The following is a 12,245-nucleotide window of genomic DNA, read 5'->3' as shown; positions in this document are numbered from 1 at the left end:
TTGATGAATTTAGTAATTAGATCTAAAACTTTCCATAATTATCATGAAAATTTCATAGAAAAATTTTACCAGTTAAATTAAGATTAACTACTATATTGTGAATTTAATATATATAATTAACTTTTATAACTTTGATTCTTCAATCTCATCTCTTTACTGTTCTTAGAACTTCACAGGAAAGGGGTTGTTAAGGTTCTTGGAACTTCTATCAGATATACAGGTGTATTGCAATAATAGGTCAACCATTTTAGAATTAAAAATCATGATAAAAAAATAGATGAATAGGGTTAGGGGGGTTCAACACCAGTTACCTCTCTACCAACTTTTCCAAGTAATGACCCCCCCTTTTCTTGTGGAATTCCTTTATATGCACAGGACAATCATTAAAGGAGCTTGTATAAAAATTGCAAGACATTTATGTAAGAGATGTAATTACAAACACTTTTTGATTCCATTGAATAAGGAAAGAAGAAAGAATAACAGTCAGTTGACCTTTAACCTTTTTGGCACATTAAAGTGATATGTGTAAGTTCAGTATTTAACCACAGAAAATGTACATCGAAAAGTGCCAATATGAACATTACACAGGCAAATATTTTTCATGTGAAATTCATGTTAATCGAGCTTCACATGAAATTCATGTGAAGTTCACATGAAATTAACATGATTTTCATGAGAAATTCACTTAACACGAATTTCATGTGAACATTTCGTGTTAATTTCATGTGAAAGCTCCATTCACCCAAATTTCATGTGAACTCTGTCACTTAGTTTATTTGCTCAATTCAGGTGAAAATCATGTGAAATTCGTGTGAAAATCATCTGAAATAATTTTGCCTGTGTATATGAACATCAGTTTAACTTGAAGCCATCATAAAAAAATTCCTAGATTCTCATCTTACTTAAACTCTAATTTTTCAAAATTGGGTGGCGGATGAGCAAATTTTATTTTTTATTTTTTTGTCAATTTAAGGGGAAATGCTGTCAATTTGAAAGAAATTGACGTAAATTGGGGGAAAATGGAAATAAAAGTTTTCAGGGAGGGTGAAAAAAATTGGTCAGGAGGGGATGAGAATCTAGGAATCTTTATTTTGGCCTTATAGAAAACATTTAAGAATTCATTTTTACAGCTTTGAAGCATTTAATATGTATCTTCTGAACAAATCCTCATGTAGTGTATGTCCCTTTCAACAGAAGTTATAAATTTGGATCATTTTTGTCGTCAGATATTTTCTAAATCATATAGATATTTTATTAACTGGGTATTGGTTGTAATTTTTATGCATTATAAATGTATGTTTATAAATTTTAAGTACCTTTAAGATGTTATTTGTTATACTTGTTGATTAAAATGTTATGCTTGTTACCCATAATGCAATTATTTGATTACCAGTATTTACTATTTATACCTCTGTACTAATCTGATGCAGTTTGAAAGTGCTTTAAAAAATGTTAGCTTATAAATTTTATGTATGAAAATATATTTTATAATTGATGTTTACATATATGAATAAAAAGGAAAAAACAAAAAAGATGTGCATATTTCTTCATTATTATTCTTCAACTTACGATATTTCTTGGTTTTCAAGCAATTAAAATATTTTCCTGGTACAATTTTCACAAAAGATGTATTTTCTTTGTCCAGTCTGTCAGTCCATTACACAGTTTGTCAGCAACTCCTTTGAAGTTACTGACCATAATGCAGTTGTGCATATTTATCAAAAATTTTTGATTCCCTGAATTTGTGGGAATTATGGCCCTTATGACAATTAAAACAATCCTGTTAAGTACACTACCAAGGCAGCTAGTCAATGTAACTTCTAAAAACTATGGAATAGAGTTTCATGAAACTTTAGAATTTGTAAGAATACTATATTGGATAGTGCATTTTACCAAGATATTTTCAGCTATTTGAACTTTGAAATTTCCTGAAATATACTACTGATGCAGCTTGTCAGTAAAACTCCTTTAAAACAACTGAACAATTTTTTTTGAAAAACTTGGTAGATACTCTTGTAGTAAGGTACTAAATTACCTGAAAATTTTAAGGAGTTAATTTTATAGGAGTTATGCCTGATTGAATTAAGAAATTTTAAATTTGTTCTGTCCGACAATTTATGTTTGTACTTATAGTAAGTGCATATCCAAAAACAAAATAAAACACTTGTTTTCATTTTCATCAACACGATTTTTCAGTTTAAAAATGTTCTAAAACTGTCCTTCTCAAAAAATACTTGTAATCTTTGCAAAACTTTATTGGTGATTTTGTTAAAGTAACTCATTGAATAAAGCTTTAGAGCTGCAGCCCTTTTCACAAAAAATTGTAAGAGTAAAATTAGTCGTAAGTTGTGATGTCACAATCCTTAACTCTATTATGACATCATAACTTACCACTAATTTTATACTTATGATTTTAGCTCACCTGAAAAATTGTTAACGACGATGATGATGGACAACGACGATGACAATGGACGCCAAGTGATGGCAATAGCTCACATGGCCTCTAGTTTGTGAATAGGACCACTGGATTTTTATGAAAGCTGTAGTACATAAGATGCTTTAAAACTAAAATTTGGTAATCTGGTGTAAATACATTTTTACTAAATGGAGCAGAATAAGAAATATATAAACCATGCACACCTATAGCATCTTCTAGTTGAAACCCCTTGACATGAACAGAATTTTTCAATTATTTGGTCAAAGAGTAATCAAGGAAACCAAGATTCTAGTGGAAATCAGAAGAATGTAATCCAGGGACAAAGACCAGACAGGGAAAACAGACACAAACAAAAAAGAACATAAAATAAAAATTTGTTGAAAAACATGTACCATCTTTTTTTCATTTATTAGTAGACAATGTTTTTGCTACATCGGGGTCTTTGAAAACTGATGTAGCCCTGGCACTCATGGACCTACTTAAAACTTTCATTCGTTTCAAAATTAAAGACCTCATGGCCTTTAACCACTATGACAGAGAATCAATGTCTTCTTGTTCTCGTTTTATCCATTTTCTTGCATAGTCCTCAACGGCGTCCATAAGAACTTTAAAGTTATAATTCCAATTTATGGAGCGTGGTTCACGGTACTTGGGACCTTTAGAAAGGATATTACACGGAGATTCGTTTTCGATGATGGTTAAATCTCCCGTAACGACGTGACCAGAAGGACCACATTTGAATGGAGAGTTTTTGCAAGAACAGTCAGGTTGTTTAGCCTTGAAGTCCTCAATCGCAAGGTTCTGCAATAGCCTTTTATAACTGAAAATTTTGGATGCAATGGGTGAAGTATAGGAATAAGAAATAAAAGGTATGGATTTGTCTTCGAAATATGGGGGAAATTTGTTGGTGACGTTTTGATGATGTTAGCCAAATTAATTGCATCTATACCTTTGTTGACAAACGGTAGTGGAGGAAATGATCGTTTTTCTTCATCTTGACTTTTCTCACACACTGAGAAAGAGTCTGTGGAAATTATATCCAAATTGATGGCAACAAGTCTGTTTAGGTTACAGACCACCAATTCAACCAATGAGCATTTGGAACGTACGCAAAAATAGTCCTACGCAGAAATTACCCCTGTTCCTCATAGTGCTGTGAAAAAAGTTCTCATCTTATTTAAAAAATTTAAACAGTTTCTGAAAGGAAAAACATTTCTGTACATTTTATAGGTGCATTTTGCTTCTTGTGATGTGAAGCCTAATCTCCATAATGATTTTTAAATATACCCCTATCTTGTGAAAACACTGGGATTTCCCATGCTATTTATAGACCCTTCACTTCCGGTGACCAGTACTGCACTGCAAGTCTGCTAACCCCACATGCCATTCTGAGGATTGTGAGCTGACATATGTAGAATCATGCTGATATATAGTCCTCTGCAGGTTAAAGTTAAGGTAAAGTCCAGAGAAGCCATTGAATATTGTGAAATTAGCATAGAAGCCTATGGAAAGTGGAATTAGTGGTTTTTAGCCTTAAGAAGAAGCCATGGCAAAATGAAAAGTTTTTTGAAATAGCTTTAAACTACTTGAAGATCTTATTAACTTTGCCATGAGAGGAATACACTACAAAAATCCTTCAAAATATGCATTTTTTTTAAGTTATAGGTCCAAATTATTGAAAATTGGTCTTTTTGGCTGATTTTTATGTCCTATCTTGTAAAAAGTGTAGAAAATTTAGTAAAAATATCAAATATTAAACTTTGAGGGCTATATTCACCTAAATATGGTGGTAATAAGCACTTGAAATCAAGTTTTGTGTAGATTTGAGCAAAAATTAGGTTAGAAATGAGGAAAAACTCACTTTCATTACTGCGGTTAAGGCCATATCAGCATTCCCCTATGGCAACATGGAAAATCCATTATTGAGTACTTTTTTTGCTTTAGGTGCCTTTTACTGGTCATGTTTTAATGTGAAAACACTGTATTTACAAATTTAAAGCCAAATATATCACCTTTTGTGAAAATTTAAAGATTTAGGATTTTTGACATGTGATCAAGAAAAAGGGGGAGGCATGTCAGAAATAATTTTTTAAAAATAGACCAATTTCTCAGAAAATGATTACTTTCAAAACTATTTCTTCATTAATATTGTTAAAAAACAAGTTGTGATTGATATTTTTTATTTGAAAAGTCAGAAAAAGTTCTTTTCAAATATTTAATGCATTTAAGTATGGTAGAATATTGTCACTTTTTTGCTCGCACAACTTGGTTACCCTATATTTAAAAATCAAATATTTAAAAAAGTGCTTGTCACATTTCACTGAAACTTTGCAAATGCATTCAGTATGTGTGTAGGAAGATACCTGTATAGTTATTTATTTTTTCTAAGACAAAAAGTGACTCTTTAGGTTACAGACCACCAATTCAACCAATGAGCATTTGGAACGTACGCAAAAATAGTCCTACGCAGAAATTACCCCTGTTCCTCATAGTGCTGTGAAAAAAGTTCTCATCTTATTTAAAAAATTTAAACAGTTTCTGAAAGGAAAAACATTTCTGTACATTTTATAGGTGCATTTTGCTTCTTGTGATGTGAAGCCTAATCTCCATAATGATTTTTAAATATACCCCTATCTTGTGAAAACACTGGGATTTCCCATGCTATTTATAGACCCTTCACTTCCGGTGACCAGTACTGCACTGCAAGTCTGCTAACCCCACATGCCATTCTGAGGATTGTGAGCTGACATATGTAGAATCATGCTGATATATAGTCCTCTGCAGGTTAAAGTTAAGGTAAAGTCCAGAGAAGCCATTGAATATTGTGAAATTAGCATAGAAGCCTATGGAAAGTGGAATTAGTGGTTTTTAGCCTTAAGAAGAAGCCATGGCAAAATGAAAAGTTTTTTGAAATAGCTTTAAACTACTTGAAGATCTTATTAACTTTGCCATGAGAGGAATACACTACAAAAATCCTTCAAAATATGCATTTTTTTTAAGTTATAGGTCCAAATTATTGAAAATTGGTCTTTTTGGCTGATTTTTATGTCCTATCTTGTAAAAAGTGTAGAAAATTTAGTAAAAATATCAAATATTAAACTTTGAGGGCTATATTCACCTAAATATGGTGGTAATAAGCACTTGAAATCAAGTTTTGTGTAGATTTGAGCAAAAATTAGGTTAGAAATGAGGAAAAACTCACTTTCATTACTGCGGTTAAGGCCATATCAGCATTCCCCTATGGCAACATGGAAAATCCATTATTGAGTACTTTTTTTGCTTTAGGTGCCTTTTACTGGTCATGTTTTAATGTGAAAACACTGTATTTACAAATTTAAAGCCAAATATATCACCTTTTGTGAAAATTTAAAGATTTAGGATTTTTGACATGTGATCAAGAAAAAGGGGGAGGCATGTCAGAAATAATTTTTTAAAAATAGACCAATTTCTCAGAAAATGATTACTTTCAAAACTATTTCTTCATTAATATTGTTAAAAAACAAGTTGTGATTGATATTTTTTATTTGAAAAGTCAGAAAAAGTTCTTTTCAAATATTTAATGCATTTAAGTATGGTAGAATATTGTCACTTTTTTGCTCGCACAACTTGGTTACCCTATATTTAAAAATCAAATATTTAAAAAAGTGCTTGTCACATTTCACTGAAACTTTGCAAATGCATTCAGTATGTGTGTAGGAAGATACCTGTATAGTTATTTATTTTTTCTAAGACAAAAAGTGACTCTTTAGGTTACAGACCACCAATTCAACCAATGAGCATTTGGAACGTACGCAAAAATAGTCCTACGCAGAAATTACCCCTGTTCCTCATAGTGCTGTGAAAAAAGTTCTCATCTTATTTAAAAAATTTAAACAGTTTCTGAAAGGAAAAACATTTCTGTACATTTTATAGGTGCATTTTGCTTCTTGTGATGTGAAGCCTAATCTCCATAATGATTTTTAAATATACCCCTATCTTGTGAAAACACTGGGATTTCCCATGCTATTTATAGACCCTTCACTTCCGGTGACCAGTACTGCACTGCAAGTCTGCTAACCCCACATGCCATTCTGAGGATTGTGAGCTGACATATGTAGAATCATGCTGATATATAGTCCTCTGCAGGTTAAAGTTAAGGTAAAGTCCAGAGAAGCCATTGAATATTGTGAAATTAGCATAGAAGCCTATGGAAAGTGGAATTAGTGGTTTTTAGCCTATAATGATGAGGTGGGGTCAGAAACAGGAGTGTCAAGACTTGTTTTGTAAACGGAGTGTAGTAGAGTGAGAGGTATAGAATAAAGTTTGGTTTTAATGTGATGAAGTCCAAGAGGTTTTTGTATGAAAGGAAGGAGACCATCTAAGGAGACATCATATATCTTAGGTAACGTATAGTGGCGATGGCCATGACTCCTTTCCCGTCTTGGATTTTTGTCAAATAAATTATCACATTTATGCTATTGTTATATTGGCTTGAAAGGTTTCCTGTACTTTTGATGTCGTCATTGCATCCGTAAGGTATTGCAGTACCTAGTCTACGTATCCAGTACTATTCTATTTCCCTACGATAGTTTTTACTTAGAACGGGACTGTTCGTGGGATGGTAAATTTTGTCTAAAATACGAACTTTCATAGAGAGGATTGAATGATCTTGTTGATTAAAGTGTTGATAAACTGTCGGGTATTTGGTGGTGTTAATTCCCGAACGATGACCGCACATTCTTTTGTTTAATCGTTCTTGCGTTCCTCCGACATATACTAAACCACGTAAGTTGCATTCTAATCCATATATTAAGTTTGTTGATTTGCAACTTAAGTCATCGTGACTTTTTGTATGGAAGGTTTTGTTGATAAGGGAACTGGAGAAGTAAGAGTCGGTTATAAGAATGTTGCATGTTTTGCAATTTTTAATACCACATTTTGATACGGTACAATGTGGTTCGTCATCCTTGTAGTCAAATATATCATTTTGAAGTGATGCAAGATACGGAAATGACACATATCTCACACCACATTTGAGTCTAGTTTTACTCTCACTCGCCTCTACTGCTACCTTCGTCTAATTCTACTATAGCAGAAGAAGGAACTTTTGATTAAAACACTGCAAAAACTTTGCTGTTTATCAAGCCGTCCAATCATTTGCATTTGCTCAATTTTGTCTTTTGCACTCCAGGTAATGTAGTTTAGAATCATTTCGTTAGTCACCTGGCGTTTTTCTTTGTAATGCGTTCGAAAGACGAACGAAGACCGGTCGTCTGTATATAAGACTCCCTATTCATGCACAGGGCACAGGCAATTGTTTCTATTAATGATTGGTTACTTTCAAACATGAGTACTCTATTTATATATGACATTAATTGACCATTGATAGAAACAGGTGCCTGTGGCACAGGGGGTTGATTTGACAACAGAGACTCCTTACAATTATTAACTATTTGCACTATTTTAGATTAAGCAAAAGTCAGCATTTATTTACAAGATTCCAAGCCCCTATGATACATGATTGCTTGTCCAAATAATAAAATGTTGTATGCATTGCCTGTTTCAGTGAGAATTATGAGCTTCAATGTTCTTGAGTTATCATTTTTACCCTTACGAGCAGCTCCAGCAATATTTTTTGTATTTTTTTGTTGGTCAGATTCATTATTTTTGCAAATTCTTGAAATATAAGTAAAAGTTCTCCACATATGGCCAGAATATTTCACTCATAACCTCTGACAAAAATGAATGCACATCATGATCAAACTGATACAACTCTAAACGTTTTCAGTGTGTTTGAATACTTACAGTACAGCTCGCAGCATAGTCTGATAAATGCCATATAGATCTATACCTCCAATACCTGGCATACCTGACACAACTCTTAGAAGTTAATTTCTGTTATTTCTAATATACAACTCATCAATTAATTGAAAGTAAGTTTTGGTATCCCAGATAATTTTTACCTGTTGACCTGGACATGTACAAGTAGCTAAGTTAAATAGGTATTCAGTGAATTATTGAGTTATGATTAGTATTTTTTTGACACAAAACACCTGAGTTAATTAATTTGTTGGTTTATCAGAGTTTACATGGTTTAGTCTTATAAGAAAAAATCTATTTTTATTCAAGAGACTTGTCACTGGTTATTTCTTTAATAAAATAGTGCATAAAATGCAAAAAGTTGTAAATTTTCCTTTTCTTCCAATGCAGAAAAATGCTTTTATTTATTCAATTTCAAAGGGGAAAAGTAAAAAGTGAGTTAAAAAGTTACAAATATCACATTTATGGTTTTCAAATTTGTACTGAAATTGAAATTGAAGAAGTTAACGATAATAATATTTTAAAAATGAATTAACATAAAACAAAAACAAAAATACAAGTAAATAAAGGTAAATGCATCAGTGTTAGGTTTTCAAATCCAGAGAGTTTTGACTTATAATATTTTTTGCTTTTTTAATTGGGCAGTTGGTAAACTGATTGAAGGATTGGCCAAAGATTTTAAAGAATTTTTTCACAAAGTGGTTGACTGCACTTACATATATGTATATCAAGTTTAACTTTTGTTCTGCTCCAATGATTTTTACCAAAATTACGGGCCTTCAACTTTGAAAAATTCACAGAAATAACAGTTCTCCAGACTTTTTCTCTGAACACTTGCAGATATTAACATGATTTTTGGTATATAAATTCACCATAAGTTACAGATCAAGTGTATGTTTTGTTCTGCTATGATGATTTTACTGAAATTACTGGCCTTGAACTTAGCAAAATTCACAGAATTAACAGTTTTCCTGACTTTTTTTCTAAACACTTGCAGATTATGACATGATTTTTGGTATATAGGTTCACCATGATAAGTTACAGGTCAAGTGTATGTTTTGTTCGACTGTGATGATATTTACTTTGGATTAACTAAAACTCAAAGAAATCACAGTCTGGAGTTTGAAACTACCATTCTGAGTAACAGATTTTAGTTAGAAGATAAAAGTCTAAAGCTTAAAAAACACTCTTACTCCTTTTTTTATCAGGGTCCTTCTACATGTATTTCTCCTACAAACAAATTTACTTGAGTATTCAACATTGGGACGTGTGGGGTATGTGAGCGCGCTCACTAAGGTACTTTAATGTTGAAACTTATGTATATTAATACTTAAAGCATATTCTCAGTTCCTTTCTCAACCTGTTTGAAACTTAATTGATTCATAAGTACATTTGTTTATGTACATGTGAATATATTTTTTTACATTGAATGATAATCATTGTTTGCACCAAGTTCTGGAAATTTTGGCAGCAGATGTTGGCCATTTTATTGGACTTAGGCAGATGAAATTGGATATTGCTTGTGATAGTTTTTTGACATCCTCATATTTAGAAAAAAACTTTAAATACAGATTTTTTTTGTAGTTCTTAAAAGATTCATGTTAGACTTTGTGTTTATTCATCACATACTATGTCTGTTACAAAATATTTGAATGTATCTCTCTGCACAAATATTGAAAAAGTAGTCTAGGAAGTTCCAAACTTCCATTTTATACAATCATTGGTATGTTAAAAAAATGTAAACAAAATTCATCATACTACATGTATGCAGATTTCAAGGATATACAGTGTACAAGTAATATGAAACTGAGACTTATTTGGTAATTTTATTTAAAAAAAACTAACCATAAATAAAGACATATTGAAACAAATACTATCTTGAAAAAAAGATAGCCGGTCAAATTTTCTTGCTTTGTCAGTCTACCTGTTAAAATATAAAATTCAGTATTGCAATAGATAATAATACTACTTTACTCTTATAATCACTAAATAATGTACATGTACATTGCAGTAGGTTTTGATTCCTGAGATATTAATTGTCATTAAAACCCCTTTTTCAAGCCTTAATTACAAAACTACAATGTGGTGCAAACAGTCTGTGACATAATAATAGATTCTTTATTATAGATTTTATTTCGAAAACTGTGTGATCACTGTACCATGTTTCGTATTTCAATAAATTATTTAATTGGCTCAACAAGTAAACTATTTACAATTATTCCATTTGTGAAACCATAAGACTGTTTTTGATGGAAATAATTCTGGACACAAATGTTCCCAATGGAGCCTAGAATTCAACGGTTAGCATCATTTTTGTTCAATGAAATAAGAGATACGATCCATCAGTTATGTTGCATATTTAAACATAATTGCTGTCATTAGATGTTAAAGCAACTGTACCGAATACGTCAGAAAAAAATTTGTCCTGGGTTGTTTTAAAACCAAAGTAGCTAATTGCTGTATATTCTATATTACTTATTTGGTAATCATGAAATTTTGTGCTGTATAAAATCACTATTCAGATGTGTATATTGTCATTAAAATATTTACATATTTGTAGAAATTGACACATGTATCTCTATTAATATTGATGCAAACTTAATAATCAATTAGCCTGTCTTTAAACCAGAAATTCCTCACACAATAAGTTCACTAAATTACAATGTTCATGTATGAATAAGGACAGTCTTCCTAAAGGTTTGAAGTTTACTGTATATGGATGCACATTTCACAGTGAAAATTTGAAAATAATAATTTTGACAGGTAAAAATTGGAGCACCACACTAAACAAATTTCAAAAATGATAACTCTTTACGAGACTTTAATTCACTGTACCACAAAATTGAAACTTAAGAATTGGTTAATAGGAAGATCAAAACAAACCAACCATTAATATTTGTACTACATGTATATGTACTTGGTAGTTATCTCCCTTTCTGTAGCTCTCTACAACCTTGTGTTGATAATGGTAGACTGTAACTGTACAATGAGGAATAATTATATAAAACTTGTTTATTTACAATTGACCTCTCTACGTCAATACAATCAGTCTTGGTTGTGTCTTTCTTCATCAATATTGATTCTCTAAGAAAGGCTATGACAGAACAAACAAATAGAATAACCATGCTTGATTAGAGGATAGGAAACCCATCAAACACTAAGAGCTTGTGTCTAAAATGTCATCGAGAAATAAGCTGACAGTATGAAGCTCATGGCATATAATCAATACAATTTGAATTTGAAAGAAGATTTTGAGACAAAATATGTTCTTACTGATCTAATTTTCATATTATCTGGTCCAAACAACTTTTTGAGTCAAGAAGCAAAAACATTCTTTTTCCCACTTCAACTGTTTTTTTGTTATGCATGTATATACACACTGGGGATCCTTGCACATAGAACAGGAGATTGCACAACAAACCATAATAGATGTACAAATGTACAATGAATGGAGAGTGAACAATCTTACATGTAGTAAATTTTGACACCAAGGAACACCGAATATTACAATGTATTTGCCTACAGTCTGTTGTTTCAAAATTTACTTACACAAATCTCTGCGTTCATTGTATTTACACCGGTTTGCTGTGGCATCTCCTGTTTCTTGTGCTAGGATACATGTACCTGGTGTAATTTATGACATACCATTTTGTGAAATAATTCCTTTTTCAGTCCAGAATGAAAAATACTTCTTGTATACAATGTACTTTCATTTTAATTTTTTTTTGGTTATATTTTTCCCATAGCAAAGCAGAATTCAGTTTTGTAGTATTCTAGACACTGATGACCTAAGAACTTATTCAGAGACTTTTAAGGAGTCAATACTAGATCCATTTAACGTTTTGGGGATTTGTTTATTTTTATAGGAGTAATTGTCTTTTAATGATTTTTTTTTATAAATTTGTATTTTTATTTTCTCAATGACTTAACAGAGCTGTAGCATTTTTATATATTACATTTACATGTGAACATGTATACAAATAAAATCAGAGAGCCTTTTGAGATATTT

The 12,245-nt window shown here is 31.5% G+C and overlaps 1 protein-coding gene across 7 annotated transcripts in view; it reads left to right on the top strand.

Moving 5' to 3' along the window:
- Positions 1 to 7,479: 7,479 nt before the first annotated feature.
- The window catches only part of LOC148621464 (complexin-like), an 87,813-nt gene continuing 83,047 nt past the window's right edge, over positions 7,480 to 12,245 (top strand). For all 7 annotated transcript variants that reach the window (XM_088575894.1, XM_088575909.1, XM_088575903.1 and 4 more), the window contains exon 1: positions 7,480 to 7,607. The gene's annotated coding sequence lies outside the window, so the exon portion shown is untranslated. The remainder of the gene's footprint in view (positions 7,608 to 12,245) is intronic.

Source organism: Perna viridis, chromosome 3 (assembly GCF_037379345.1).
Source record: "Perna viridis isolate PV_CMFRI_1.1 ecotype Kerala chromosome 3, ASM3737934v1, whole genome shotgun sequence".
Taxonomy (NCBI): domain Eukaryota; kingdom Metazoa; phylum Mollusca; class Bivalvia; order Mytilida; family Mytilidae; genus Perna; species Perna viridis.
The sequence above is the reverse complement of the archived record's forward strand: the minus strand, read 5'-3'. Positions and strand labels throughout refer to the sequence as shown.